The following is a 13494-nucleotide window of genomic DNA, read 5'->3' as shown; positions in this document are numbered from 1 at the left end:
CCCCAGTCAGATGAACTCATGGATACCATTTTTATGTCTCTGTGTCCAGGATGAAGGAAGTTGGAGGTAGTTTCGCAAGCCAATGCTAACTAGTGTTAGCGCAATGGCTGGAAGTCTATGGGTATCTACTAGCATGCTAACAGATAGCCATAGACTTCCAGTCATTGCGCTAACTCTAGTTAGCATTGGCTCGCAAAACTACCTCTAACTTCCTTCGTACTGGACACAGAGACATAAAAATGGTATCCACGAGTTAATCTGACTTGGGAAGTGGATAAATGTTCTCATTGCCAAAATCCCCAAGTGTCCCTTTAACTCCAGAAAATGATTTTTTCTCTCAACTTGTTGTTTTGTTGTTGCTTTAACATGAGTGGGAGATTCAGGTCCTGAGCTAACCTGCTTCACAACTCTGAGTGTGTGTTTTATACGCACAGACTGCTACACACACACTGCTGCAGACAAACACATGAAGCTATCTGGAGCCATTCATTTGAATGATTTTGTTGTTTAGTGTTTGTTTCCTTGGTGTGTCATTGTGTGGGATGTATTGGCAGTATTACCCTGTAGATGACTTGCACATGTCTAGCTTGTTTTAATTGTCTGTTACATTTCATTTTTGGTTTCTTCACTTTTTTTAAACATTTTATACCTTTTATTTACTTGTTTTTGATTTATTGTTGTAGTTTTTAATGTTTTCTCACCTATGAGACTCTCACATAGGGGTACGGTACAGACCTACTCCACTGAGTTCCATGGCAGCCTCTAGACCCTCCCCTGGTCCATACTCCTGGCATCTTCACAGGGGTGTGCCAATGTACCAAACACACATTTTTATTCAGATTTGGGAGCAAGTGTTACAATTAGAACAAATTAAATGAATACGTTCTTGGGAAAGGATGAAGGATGGTGTAGTAACATATTCTGATACTAGAGTAATCTCAGAAAGGACTTAACGCTATACTATTGGTTAATCGTACATTCTCTCGTGTCTCTGTCTCAACCTGACAGTCAGGTTAGGTCCTGACTTGTAACAATGGTTTACATCTCCCATCTGTTCCTATAGCTATGTTTGTCTGTTTAGTTAGCATGTCTATTGTCTACACACAATCAGAGGTCCAGCAAGTTCGCGTAACATACCTCAAACTGACACTATGAACTCTAGCAGCAAGAGACTCCATCTCCCATGGGCCTAGTGGGGCAGCCGTTGTCTCTTAGGTCCTCTAGAGGCTGAGCTAATGGGAGTAGGTAGGTAGAACCTAACCCTAACCACTGATACAGGGTCAGATATTTATTCACCCCCTAATGGTTAAGGTTAGGATTTGGTGTAATCTGATCCTAGATCTGTGGCTAAGGGCAACTTCTACATACTCCATTTCAATGACCTACAGAGGCTCATTTCAGATGTTCAACTCCTCAGCTCCCGGTAGTTATCCCAGCATGACACAGACACACATCTACAGCATCAGCTCCAGCTCCATTAACAGCTACGCTCCAGCAGGGCTCTGTCATACACAGATGAGTGGATGGGGAAGCCAGAGAAAGAAAGAGAGGAATGAGAGGGGGTAGTGTTAGTGGTACGAAGGGATGAGAGAGGAAGGTAGTTGTAATTGTATGAGTGTGTAAAACCTCTAATTTTTTTAACCTGCTATTTAGGATTAGATAGGCAGAGCCTCTAGGCTGTCATTTCCTCACTGTTGAGCAGTGGGTAGAGCTCTATGGGAAGTGGTATAGCATATTCTGTGGAGTGAGTGGAGTGAGTATGAACAGAGTTGAATGAATCTAGTACAGATGGAGGGGTGTAGTGAACTCTGATGCAACAGGAGCTGGACAGCAAAGCAATCGGACAGAAGCTGCCCACAGAAGACCAGCAGAGGCGAAAGCAGTCTGTTTCCCCTCTGTTGTCCTCTTTTGGGCTCCCATCTCGTTTCCTCTCACATCACTCTTCACCTTATCTTTCTCCTCTGGACATAGAGGGCTTCAATGCAGGATGAAGAGGGCGAGAGATGAAATGCAAGAAAATAATTCCCCCATGTTAGTGTAGTGTCAAACAGGGCGTGAGTGATGTGGATGCATGTATACCAGTGTCATAACTAACTATTATATGTAAAGGGTTAGGAGTGAGTTTTTATAATCCGTTAGGGTGGGCCTTTTGTTTCTGAGAACTATCTGAATGTCAAAAAGGTTTGTGAGGTTTCCACATTGTAACCAGAGTTTACGCGGTTTCTGTGTCTATGTACAAATGCGTAACCGTGTGTGTACTGTGAGTGAAGTTGCTTTTTGGATTTGTCTGCAGCACTCTTTTTATTTTTTGTCTTTTTATTTTTTTACAGTTCAGCTGAGGTGACTGGTTTACAAGAGAGGGGGGCGTCGTGGTGTTGTATGTGTGCTGTAGGGATGGAGAAGTTGCCCGTAGCCATAGTTCAGCATATTCCCTCCAAATCCTAACTTTAACCATAGGGAAAATGTGAAACTGACCTTGGATCAGTGTCTAGGGTGATATCTACCTACTCTACTCCATATGGTCCCCTGTAGCTCAGTTGGTAGAGCATGGCACTTGCAACGCCAGGATTGTGGGTTCGTTTCCCACGGGGGGCCAGTATGAAAATGTATGCACTCACTAACTGTAAGTCGCTCTGGATAAGAGCGTCTGCTAAATTATTAAAATGTAAAAAATATGGCTCAGTTGGAGAGTGATGTTTATGATGTGTTGAAGCTCTGTCCATGTCCCATGACCTGTGGGTTGTGTCCATGTCCCATGACCTGTGGGTTGTGTCCATGTCCCATGACCTGTGGGTTGTGTCCATGTCCTATGACCTGTGGGTTGTGTCCATGTGCCATCCCTCTACCTCCTGTACCCTGACCCTGGTGAGGACCCACCCATGTCAGGTGGCCCAGGTTTGCACTATGACCTCTGAACTGAGTGATGTGACCCGAGTCTCAGCCAGACAACCAATAAACACACTGCGCTTTTTATACTCTGCCCCTTTGGTTCGCTTTTTATTTATTTAAACATGGTTTCAGCTTTCAGCTAAATGTGGTGTATGAATGTGTGTGTAGGGCCAGGAATTTTGACCTACAACATGAACTGTTAAATGTCCTGGACAGTGCTTGTGATTAGAAAAAACTTGTGTGTGTGTATGCTGGTGTTTAATACACTTTAGGTACTGATTGATCTACAATCTTTCCTACTGAAATAAACCTACTTGAATTGTTGAACTGGTGTTATGGTTTTTCAATTGACTCTCGATCTCAATTTCTCTCTCAATTCAATTCAAAGGGCTTTATTGGCATGGGAAACATGTTTACATTGCCAAAGCAAATGGATAGACAAACAAAAGGGAAATAAACAAGGGAAACATTACACAAGTTTTAAAAGAATATAGACATTTCAAATGTTATATTATTGGCTATGTAGTGTTGTAACAATGTGAAATTAGTTGAAGTACACAAGGGAAAATAAACAGATAAATATAGGTTGTATTTACAATGATTGTGCTTCACTGCTTGCCCTTTTCTCATGGCAACAGGCCACAAATCTTGCTTCCGTGATTGCACACAGCGGTATTTCGCCTAACAGATATGGGAGTTTATCAATGTTTGATTTGTTTTCAAAATACTTTGTGGGTCTATGTGATCTGTGGGAAATATGTCTAATGTGGTCATACATTTGGCAGGAGGTTAGGAAGTGTAGCTCAGTTTCCACCTCATTTTGTGGACAGTGGGCACATAGCCTGTCTTCTCTCGAGAGCCAGGTCTGCTTATGGCGGCCTCTCTCAATAGTAAGGCTATGCTCACTGAGTCTGTACATAGTCAAGGATTTTCTTAATTTGGGGTATTCTGCCACTGTGTACTCTGTTAAGGGCCAGATAGCATTCCAATTTGGTCCATTTTTTTGGTTGATTCTTTCCAGTGTGTCAAATACTTCTCTTTTTGCTTTCTCATAATTTGGTTGGGTCTAAATGTGTTTCTGTCCTGAGGGTCTGTTTGTGAACAGAGCCCCAGAATCAGCTGGTTTAGGGGACTCTTCTCTAGGGTAATCTCTCTGTAGGTGAGGGCTTTGTGGTGGAATGTGTGGGCATCGCTTCCTTTTAGGTGGTTGTAGAATTGAACCGCTCTTTTCTGGATTTTGATAACTTGCGGGTATAGTCCTAATTCTGCTCTGCATGCATTGTTTGGGGTTTTGCGTTGTACACAAAGTATATTTTTGCAGAATTCTGCATTCAGTATCAATTGGGTGTTTGTGCTATTTTGTGAATTCTTGGTTGGTGAGTGGACCCCAGATCTCACAACCATAGAGGGCAATGGGCTTGATAACTGATTGAAGTATCTTTAGCCAGATCCTACTTCCAGAAGGATGTTGAGTTATGTTCCTTTTGATGGCATAGAAGGCCCTTGTCTTGTCTCTTAGATTGTTCACATCCTTCTGGAAGTGCTGTCTTGTTGATGTTTAGGCCGAGGTGTAATTCTGTGTGCTCTAGGGCAACAGTGTCTACATGTAAAGTGTTGGTCCCATGTTTCATGAGCTTAAATAAAAGATCCCAGAAATGTTCCATACGCACAAAAAGCTTACTTCTCTCAAATGTTGTCCACAAATTTGTTTACATCCCTGTTAGTAAGCATTTCTCCTTTGCCAAGGTAATCCATCCACCTGATAGATGTGTCAAGGGCATATCAATAGGCATATCAAGAAGCTGATTAAACAGTATGATCGTTGCACAGGTGCACCTTGTGCTGGGGACAATAAGGCCACTCTAAAATGTGCAGTTTTGTCACACAACACAATGCCACTGATGTCTCAAGTTTTGAGGGAGCGTGCAATTGGCATGCTGACTGCAGGAATGTCCAACAGAACTGTCACTAGAGAATTTCATGTTAATTTCTGTCATAAGCCGCCTCCAATGTCATTTTAGAGAACTTGGCAGTACGTCCAACTGGCCTCACAACCGCAGACCATGTGTATGGCATCGTGTGGGAAAGCGGTTTGCTGATGTCAATGTTGTAAACAGGCATAAACTATGGACAACAAACACAATTGCATTTTATCAATGGCAATTTGAATGCACAGAAAAACTGTGACGAGATCCTGAGGCCCATTGTGACAGCTTTTTTTTTTTAAGGTATCTGTGACCGAAGGATGTGTACAGATGAAGTCGGAAGTTTACATCTTAGCCAAATACATTTAAACTCAGTTTTTCACAATTCCATATATTTAATCCTAGTAAAAATTCCCCGTCTTAGGTCAGTTAGGATCACCACTTTATTTTAAGAATGTGAAATGTCAGAATAATAGTAGAGAGAATGATTTATTTCAGCTTTTATTTCTTTCATCACATTCCCAGTGGGTCAGAAGTTTACATACACTCAATTAGTATTTGGTTGCATTGTCTTTAAATTGTTTAACTTGGGTCAAACCTTTCAGGTAGCCTTCCACAAGCTTCCCACAATAAGTTGGGTGAATGTTGGCCCATTCCTCCTGACAGAGCTGGTGTAACTGAGTCAGGTTTGTAGGCCTCCTTGCTCGCGCACGCTTTTTCAGTTCTGCCCACACATTTTCTATAGGATTGAGGTCAGGGCTTTGTGATGGCCAGTCCAATACCTTGACTTTGTTGTCCTTAAGCCATTTTGCCACAACTTTGGAAGTATGCTTGGGGTCATTGTCCATTTGGAAGACCCAACTGAGTTTAAATGTATTTGACTAAGGTGTATGTAAACCTCCGACTTCAACTGTAGATATCTTTGTACCTGTTTCCTCCAGCATCTTCACAATGTCCTTTGCTGTTGTTCTGGGATTGATTTGCACTTTTCGCACCAAAGTACGTTCATCTCTAGGAGACAGAACGCGTCTCCTTCCTGAGCGGTATGACGGCTGCGTGGTCCCATGATGTTTATACTTGCGTACTATTGTTTGTACAGATGAACGTGGTACCTTCAGGTGTTTGGAAATTGCTCCCAAGGATGAACTAGACTTGTGGAGGTCTACAATTGTTTTCTGAGGTCTTGGCTGATATCTTTTGATTTTCCTATGATGTCAAGCAAAGAGGCACTGAGTTTGAAGGTAGGCCTTGAAATACATCCACAGGTACACCTCCAATTGACTCAAATTATGTCAATTAGCCTATCAGAAGCTTCTAAAGCCATGACGTCATTTTCTGGAATTTTCCAAGCTGTTTAAAGGCACAGTCAACTTAGTGTATGTAAACTTCTGACCCACTGGAATTGTGATACAGTGAATTATAAGTGAAATAATCTGTCTGTAAACAATTGTTGGAAAAATTACTTTGTCATGCACAAAGTAGATGTCCTAATCGACTTGCCAAAACTATAGTTTGTTAACAAGAAATTTGTGGAGTGGTTGAAAAAATAGTTTTAATGACTCCAACCTAAATGTAAACTTCCGACATCAACTGTATCTGTATTCCCAGTCATGTGAAATCCATAGATGAGGGCCTAATGAATTTATTTCAATTGACTGATTTCCTCATATGAACTGTAACTCAGTAAAATCTTTGAAATTGTTGCATGTTGCGTTTATATTTTTGTTCAGTGTATATATAGCCTTGACTAGAATAGAGTATATACAGTGGGGAAAAAAAGTATTTAGTCAGCCACCAATTGTGCAAGTTATCCCACTTAAAAAGATGAGAGGCCTGTAATTTTCATCATAGGTACACGTCAACTATGACAGACAAAATGAGAAAAAAAAATCCAGAAAATCACATTGTAGGATTTTTAATGAATTTATTTGCAAATTATGGTGGAAAATAAGTATTTGGTCAATAACAAAAGTTTCTCAATACTTTGTTATATACCCTTTGTTGGCAATGACACAGGTCAAACGTTTTCTGTAAGTCTTCACAAGGTTTTCACACACTGTTGCTGGTATTTTGGTCCATTCCTCCATGCAGATCTCCTCTAGAGCAGTGACGTTTCGGGGCTGTCGCTGGGCAACACAGACTTTCAACTCCCTCCAAAGATTTTCTATGGGGTTGAGATCTGGAGACTGGCTAGGCCACTCCAGGACCTTGAAATGCTTCTTACGAAGCCACTCCTTCGTTGCCCGGGCGGTGTGTTTGGGATCATTGTCATGCTGAAAGACCCAGCCACGTTTCATCTTCAATGCCCTTGCTGATGGAAGGAGGTTTTCACTCAAAATCTCACGATACATGGCCCCATTCATTCTTTCCTTTACACGGATCAGTCGTCCTGGTCCCTTTGCAGAAAAACAGCCCCAAAGCATGATGTTTCCACCCCCATGCTTCACAGTTGGTATGGTGTTCTTTGGATGCAACTCAGCATTCTTTGTCCTCCAATCACGACGTAGTTGAGTTTTTACCAAAAAGTTATATTTTGGTTTCATCTGACCATATGACATTCTCCCAATCCTCTTCTGGATCATCCAAATGCACTCTAGCAAACTTCAGACGGGCCTGGACATGTACTGGCTTAAGCAGGGGGGACACGTCTTGCACTGCAGGATTTGAGTCCCTGGCGGCGTAGTGTGTTACTGATGGTAGGCTTTGTTACTTTGGTCCCAGCTCTCTGCAGGTCATTCACTAGGTCCCCCCGTGTGGTTCTGGGATTTTGCTCACCGTTCTTGTGATCATTTTGACCCCACGGGGTGAGATCTTGCGTGGAGCCCCAGATCGAGGGAGATTATCAGTGGTCTTGTATGTCTTCCATTTCCTAATAATTGCTCCCACAGTTGATTTCTTCAAACCAAGCTGCTTACCTATTGCAGATTCAGTCTTCCCAGCCTGGTGCAGGTCTACAATTCTGTTTCTGGTGTCCTTTGACAGCTCTTTGGTCTTGGCCATAGTGGAGTTTGGAGTGTGACTGTTTGTGGTTGTGGACAGGTGTCTTTTATACTGATAACAAGTTCAAACAGGTGCCATTAATACAGGTAACGAGTGGAGGACAGAGGAGCCTCTTAAAGAAGAAGTTACAGGTCTGTGAGAGCCAGAAATCTTGCTTGTTTGTAGGTGACCAAATACTTATTTTCCACCATAATTTGCAAATAAATTCATTAAAAATACTACAATGTGATTTTCTGGAGAAAAAAAATCTCAATTTGTCTGTCATAGTTGACGTGTACCTATGATGAAAATTACAGGCCTCTCTCATCTTTTTAAGTGGGAGAACTTGCACAATTGGTGGCTGACTAAATACTTTTTTCCCCCACTGTACATATGAAGTGGGTAAAACAGTATGTAAACATTATTAAAGTGACCAGTGTTCAATGTCTATGTACATAGGGCAGCAGTCTCTAAGGTGCCGGATTGAGTACCGGGTGGTAGCTGGCTAGTAAAAGTGACTAAAGTTCAGGTCATGGTAATAGGCGGAGACCGGCTAGTGGTGACTTTAACAGTCTGATGGCCTGGAGATAGAAGCTGTTTTTCAGTCTCTCAGTCCCAGCTTTGATGCACCTGTACTGTCTCCGCTTCTAAATGGTAGCAGGGTGTTGAATGCATTAGTCTACAATTAAATGGGTCGTGGTTACTTTAAGATTTGGGTGGCAGCGTGATTGGTTAGTGTGAACAAAGGCGTAAACGCCAAGCTAGGAGCACAGACGTGAGTTCAGTTCGCTTGAACATTTGCTACATTGTGGAACAGTTTGTACTGAATGACACGTTCCTCCTAAATGTTATTGTACGTTCTTGAACCGACATTGAGGTACGTTTGCTCCCGTTGGTGAGTGTGGCTTGAAGCAATGAGTGACTTTTTAAAGGGTAGTGACCATGCTGACAGCGTTCCCCAAACCACAACCCAACCCCGACCCATTTTTCAACTGGTCGTTCAGTACACCACCGTTTCCATTACAATTGAACGTTCCAGAATGTAAAAACGTACTGAACACAGCCCAGTGTTGTCTTTTGTCGCATTCAAAACAACTGGGAACTCGGAAATATCCGTCTTCAGTGCATTCAAGACAACTGGGAAATCTCAGACTGGGAAAAATCTGTTTGAAAGGTCATCCAACTCTGAATTTAAGTCGGAAACTCTGGCATCTTTCTAGAACTCCGACTTTCCCACCTGAAGATCACTAGGTGGGATCCTAGTTGTCTTGAACGTAGCATTAGTAGTACTGTCTTTGCTAGGAGGACTCTAAATATACAGTGCCTTCGGAAAGTATTCAGACCCCTTGACTTTTTCCACATTTTGTTACGTTACAGCCTTATCTAAAATGTATTAAATAAAATCCTCAACAATCTACACACAATACTCAATAATGACAAAGAGAAAACAGGTTTTTAGAAACACAGAAATACCTTATTTACATAAGTATTCAGACCCTTTACTATGAGACTCGAAATTGAGCTCAGGTGCATCCTGTTTCCATTGATCATCCTTGAGATGTTTCTACAACTTGATTGGACTCCACCTGTGGTAAATTCAATTGATTGGACATGATTTGAAAGGCACACACCTGTCCAGATAAGGTCCCACAGTTGACAGTGCATGTCAGAGCAAAAACCAAGCCATGAGGTCGAAGGAATTGTCCGTAGAGCGGCGAGACAGGATTGTGTCGAGGCACAGATCTGGGGAAGGGTACCAAAAAATGTCTGCAGCATTGAAGGTCCCCAAGAACACAGTGGCCTCCATCATTCTTAAATAGAAGAAGTTTGGAAACTCCAAGACTCTTCCTAGAACTGGCTGCCCAGCCAAACTGAGTGTTTTGATCTATATCGCAAGTCAAATCGCTATATTTGGTTGAAAAGTCGCAATTACATTTTTTGCCCATATCGTGCAGCCCTACTAACAACCTGGTAACTTCACCAGTATATGCAAACATTTGGTAGCAAAGAAGGAAAGGAAAAGTGATGTCATCAGGAGATGTGCTTCAAAAGTAAGGAAGATACATATAGGTCCAATGTAGCCAGGGTACCAGTCTCTTTAGCTAACAATGTACTCCCTGTACTCCTTGTCATGTGCCAAAGAGACTGGCCTTTCTGCCATTTACAAATATGAACATTCTACCATTAATGAGATAAAGGAGAACAGAAGATGTGATCCTGATTCGATACCCTCACAGCTAACTTCAAATCACAATGATTAAGCAAATATTGGTACTCTTTTCCTCTCCACAGAACACATTGATATCCGGTTGCTAATCAACAGTTTTTTGTTTGTATAACAAAACATGCCGAAAAGCTGCTGTGTTGTTCAATGTACATGTAAACAGGTAAAAAATAACAACCTACGGTTCCCAATGGTCCCACGAAATAGAGCCTGCGAGAAGAACCCTGTGGCTTCAGGCTATTCGGCATGGGAGAGTGGGAAATGTGGGGACCCAGTGTCCAAGTAGGCTACACGTAGAAAACATTATATCACAGGTAAGACATTTAACTTGTTTAGTATAGTCAGTTTAACTCCACTCACTACTTATAGCTGTATAGTCTGTTTGTGTTGTTGGTCTTGGTTAGCTTAATGTTCCAGTCGGTAGCTAGCTAGCATTCACGTGGCTGCTAGCACCGTCATGAAAAGGGGCATGAGGGAAGCCCTACAATATTCAATTTTTCTAAGTTGTGAGAATGCAATGTTGAAAAGAAATCTTTAGATATGTTGTACTTTTCTTAAATGTACTTTTTTTTTTTTTTTTTGAGAACTCTGTTTATTAAGTTTTACACACACACAGACAAGACAAAGCAATATAAATAATATACTCAACTAGACAAAAATACAAATAATACATATTAAAAAAAAAAAATAACTTTAAAGATACCATACTTTAGACAAGTTAAACACACCAGGCAGAAGGCTACAAAAGGTTAAAGGGCAATCTATAGTATAGGGACAGAGCAAACACCTCACCATTGTTCCTGTAAACAGTTAAGGGATGGGGTGGAGAAATGCAACCACTCACAGACAGTCAAGGCCACAGACCAATCATCCACTGGACCAAAAATAAAAAGTTTACAATGCTTTAAAATAAAAATGAATATTGATAATTTTATGTAGGCGTGAACAGAATTAAAAAATAAAAATAACTGGGAAAAACAAGCTCACACCTTAGTCTCTGCCCGGGCGAGATGAACAAGGCATCCGCAGGTCACAATCAATAAGCACATCAACCTTAATGCCCCCCACCCCCACCCCAGAAAAAAACACAGAGAAATGCTCATCCAACCCCTAAGTCACAGGGGGGTCAAATACAGACTTATTTTGGTTTTAATAGGAATGCCATCAGAGGATGGACTGTTTAAAGTAAGACCGGAATGGAGCCCAAGCCTCATTAAACAGTTTGGGGTTCCCACGTGAATTGAATTTAATTTTTTCTAGTTTCAGAGAGCACAACACATCTCTCACCCAATATTTATAAGATGGGGGAGCTGCCATCTTCCAGTTCTGTAGTATTAGCCGTCTAGCTAAAAGAGTTGTATAAGCAACAGTGTCCGACTGGATTCTTGACAGGGGGGTGCTTATGGGCAGTACTCCAAAAAGGGCTGTAAGGGGAGAGGGATCTATAACAGTGTTATATATATCAGAGAAACATTTAAATATTAATTCCCAGAAACCTGACAGTTTATGACAGCCCCAGAACATTTAAATGTAGTTTTGTATTGGACTAAAACAAGCAGACAACAAGAAAATTGTGTTTGAAAAAGGTCAAGTTTTTGCTGTGAGCCAAATGGAGAAACCTAGGTAACCAGGTAACCACAGGTTGTTTTCCCCACATGCGAGCAGGGCTGCGACTTTTTATCTAATACCGACTGTGACTATTGCCGAAAGTCTCTTTGGCAGTGACAAGGAGTGGAATGTTAGCTAAAGAGAATGGTACTCAGACTAGACCCAATGTAGGCTATATTTCAATTAATAAAAATATAAAAATTCTGGTGTGCCTAAATTTTATGTGGAGCTCCTAATTTATTTTTAAAGGTGCTACACATATACTTTTTCAGGATTTTTGCATTGTAATTTCAGAAAATGTCCATAATATATTACTTACCTGCCAGTGTTGTGATTGGCTGTGATATTCGCCTATTGATTTCTCCCGCCAGAGCAGCATTTGTTGTAAAAATTCGGACTTTGTGGCTGTGTTATCTAGTGGAAATCGCTCTGTCATTTGCTAGTTGCTCAAATTCAGACCCCTTCTCTTTTTCCACATTTTGTTACGTTACAGCCTTATCCTAAAATTGATTACATGACATTTTTTCCTCATCAATCTACACAATACCCCATAAGGACAAAGCAAAAATAGGTTTTGCCCGTAGAGCTCCGAGACAGGATTGTGTCGAGGCACAGATCTGGGAAAGGGTACCAAAAAAATTCTGCAGCATTGAAGGTCCCCAAGAACACAGTGGCCTCCATCATTCGTAAATGGAAGAAGTTTGGAACCACCAAGACTCTTCCTAGAGCTGGCTGCCCGGCCAAACTGAGCAATCGTGGGAGAAGGGCCGTGGTCAGGGAGGTGACCAAGAACCCGATGGTCACTCTGACAGAGCTATAGAGTACCTCTGTGGAGATGGGAGAACCTTCCAGAAGGACAACCATCTCTGCAGCACTCCACCAATCAGGCCTTTATGGTAGAGTGGCCAGACGGAAGCCTCTCCTCAGTAAAAGGCACATGACAGCCCGCTTGGAGTTTGCCAAAAGGCACCTAAAGGACTCAGTCTCAGACCATGAGAAACAAGATTCCTGGTCAGATGAAACCAAGATTGAACTCTTTTGCCTGAATGCCAAGCGTCACATCTGGAGGAAACCTGGCACCATACCTACGGTGAAGCATGGTGGTGGCAGCATCATGCTGTGGGGATGTTTTTCAGCGGCAGGGACTGGGAGACTAGTCAGGATCGAGGGAAAGATGAACGGAACAAAGTACAGAGAGATCCTTGATGAAAACCTGCTCCAGAGCGCTCAGGACCTCAGACTGGGGCGAAGGTTCACCTTCCAACAGGACAACAACCCTAAGCACACAGCCAAGACAAGGCAGGAGTGGCTTCGGGACAAGTCTCTGAATGTCCTTGAGTGGTCCAGCCAGAGCCCGGACTTGAACCCGATCTAACATCTCTGGAGAGACCTGAAAATAGCTGTGCAGCGACGCTCCCCATCCAACCTGACAGAGCTTGAGTGGATCTGCAGAGAAGAATGGGAGAAACTCCCCAAATACAGGTGTGACAAGCTTGTAGCGTCATTCCCAAGAAGACTCAAGGCTGTAATTGCTGCCAAAGGTGCTTCAACAAAGTACTGAGTAAAGGGTCTGAATACTTATGTAAATGTGATTTTTATTTTATTTATTTTTTATACATTTGCAAACATTTCTAAAAAACAGTTTTTGCTTTGTCATTATGGGGTATTGTGTGTAGATTGATTAGGGGTGGGGAATAAAAAAAAAAATCAATTTTAGAATAAGGCTGTAACGTAACAAAATGTGGAAAAAGTGAAGGGGTCTGAATACTTTCTGAATACAGTGTTATTTCATGGGGGACTCAGGTCTAAATATCCAGCAACACTTTCTACTCCACCCATTCCATTGGTCCCAATGCAATACACTAGGCC

The sequence above is a fragment of the Coregonus clupeaformis genome, chromosome 20, assembly GCF_020615455.1.
Source record: "Coregonus clupeaformis isolate EN_2021a chromosome 20, ASM2061545v1, whole genome shotgun sequence".
Taxonomy (NCBI): Eukaryota; Metazoa; Chordata; class Actinopteri; order Salmoniformes; family Salmonidae; genus Coregonus; species Coregonus clupeaformis.
This window is presented reverse-complemented; position numbering follows the sequence as displayed.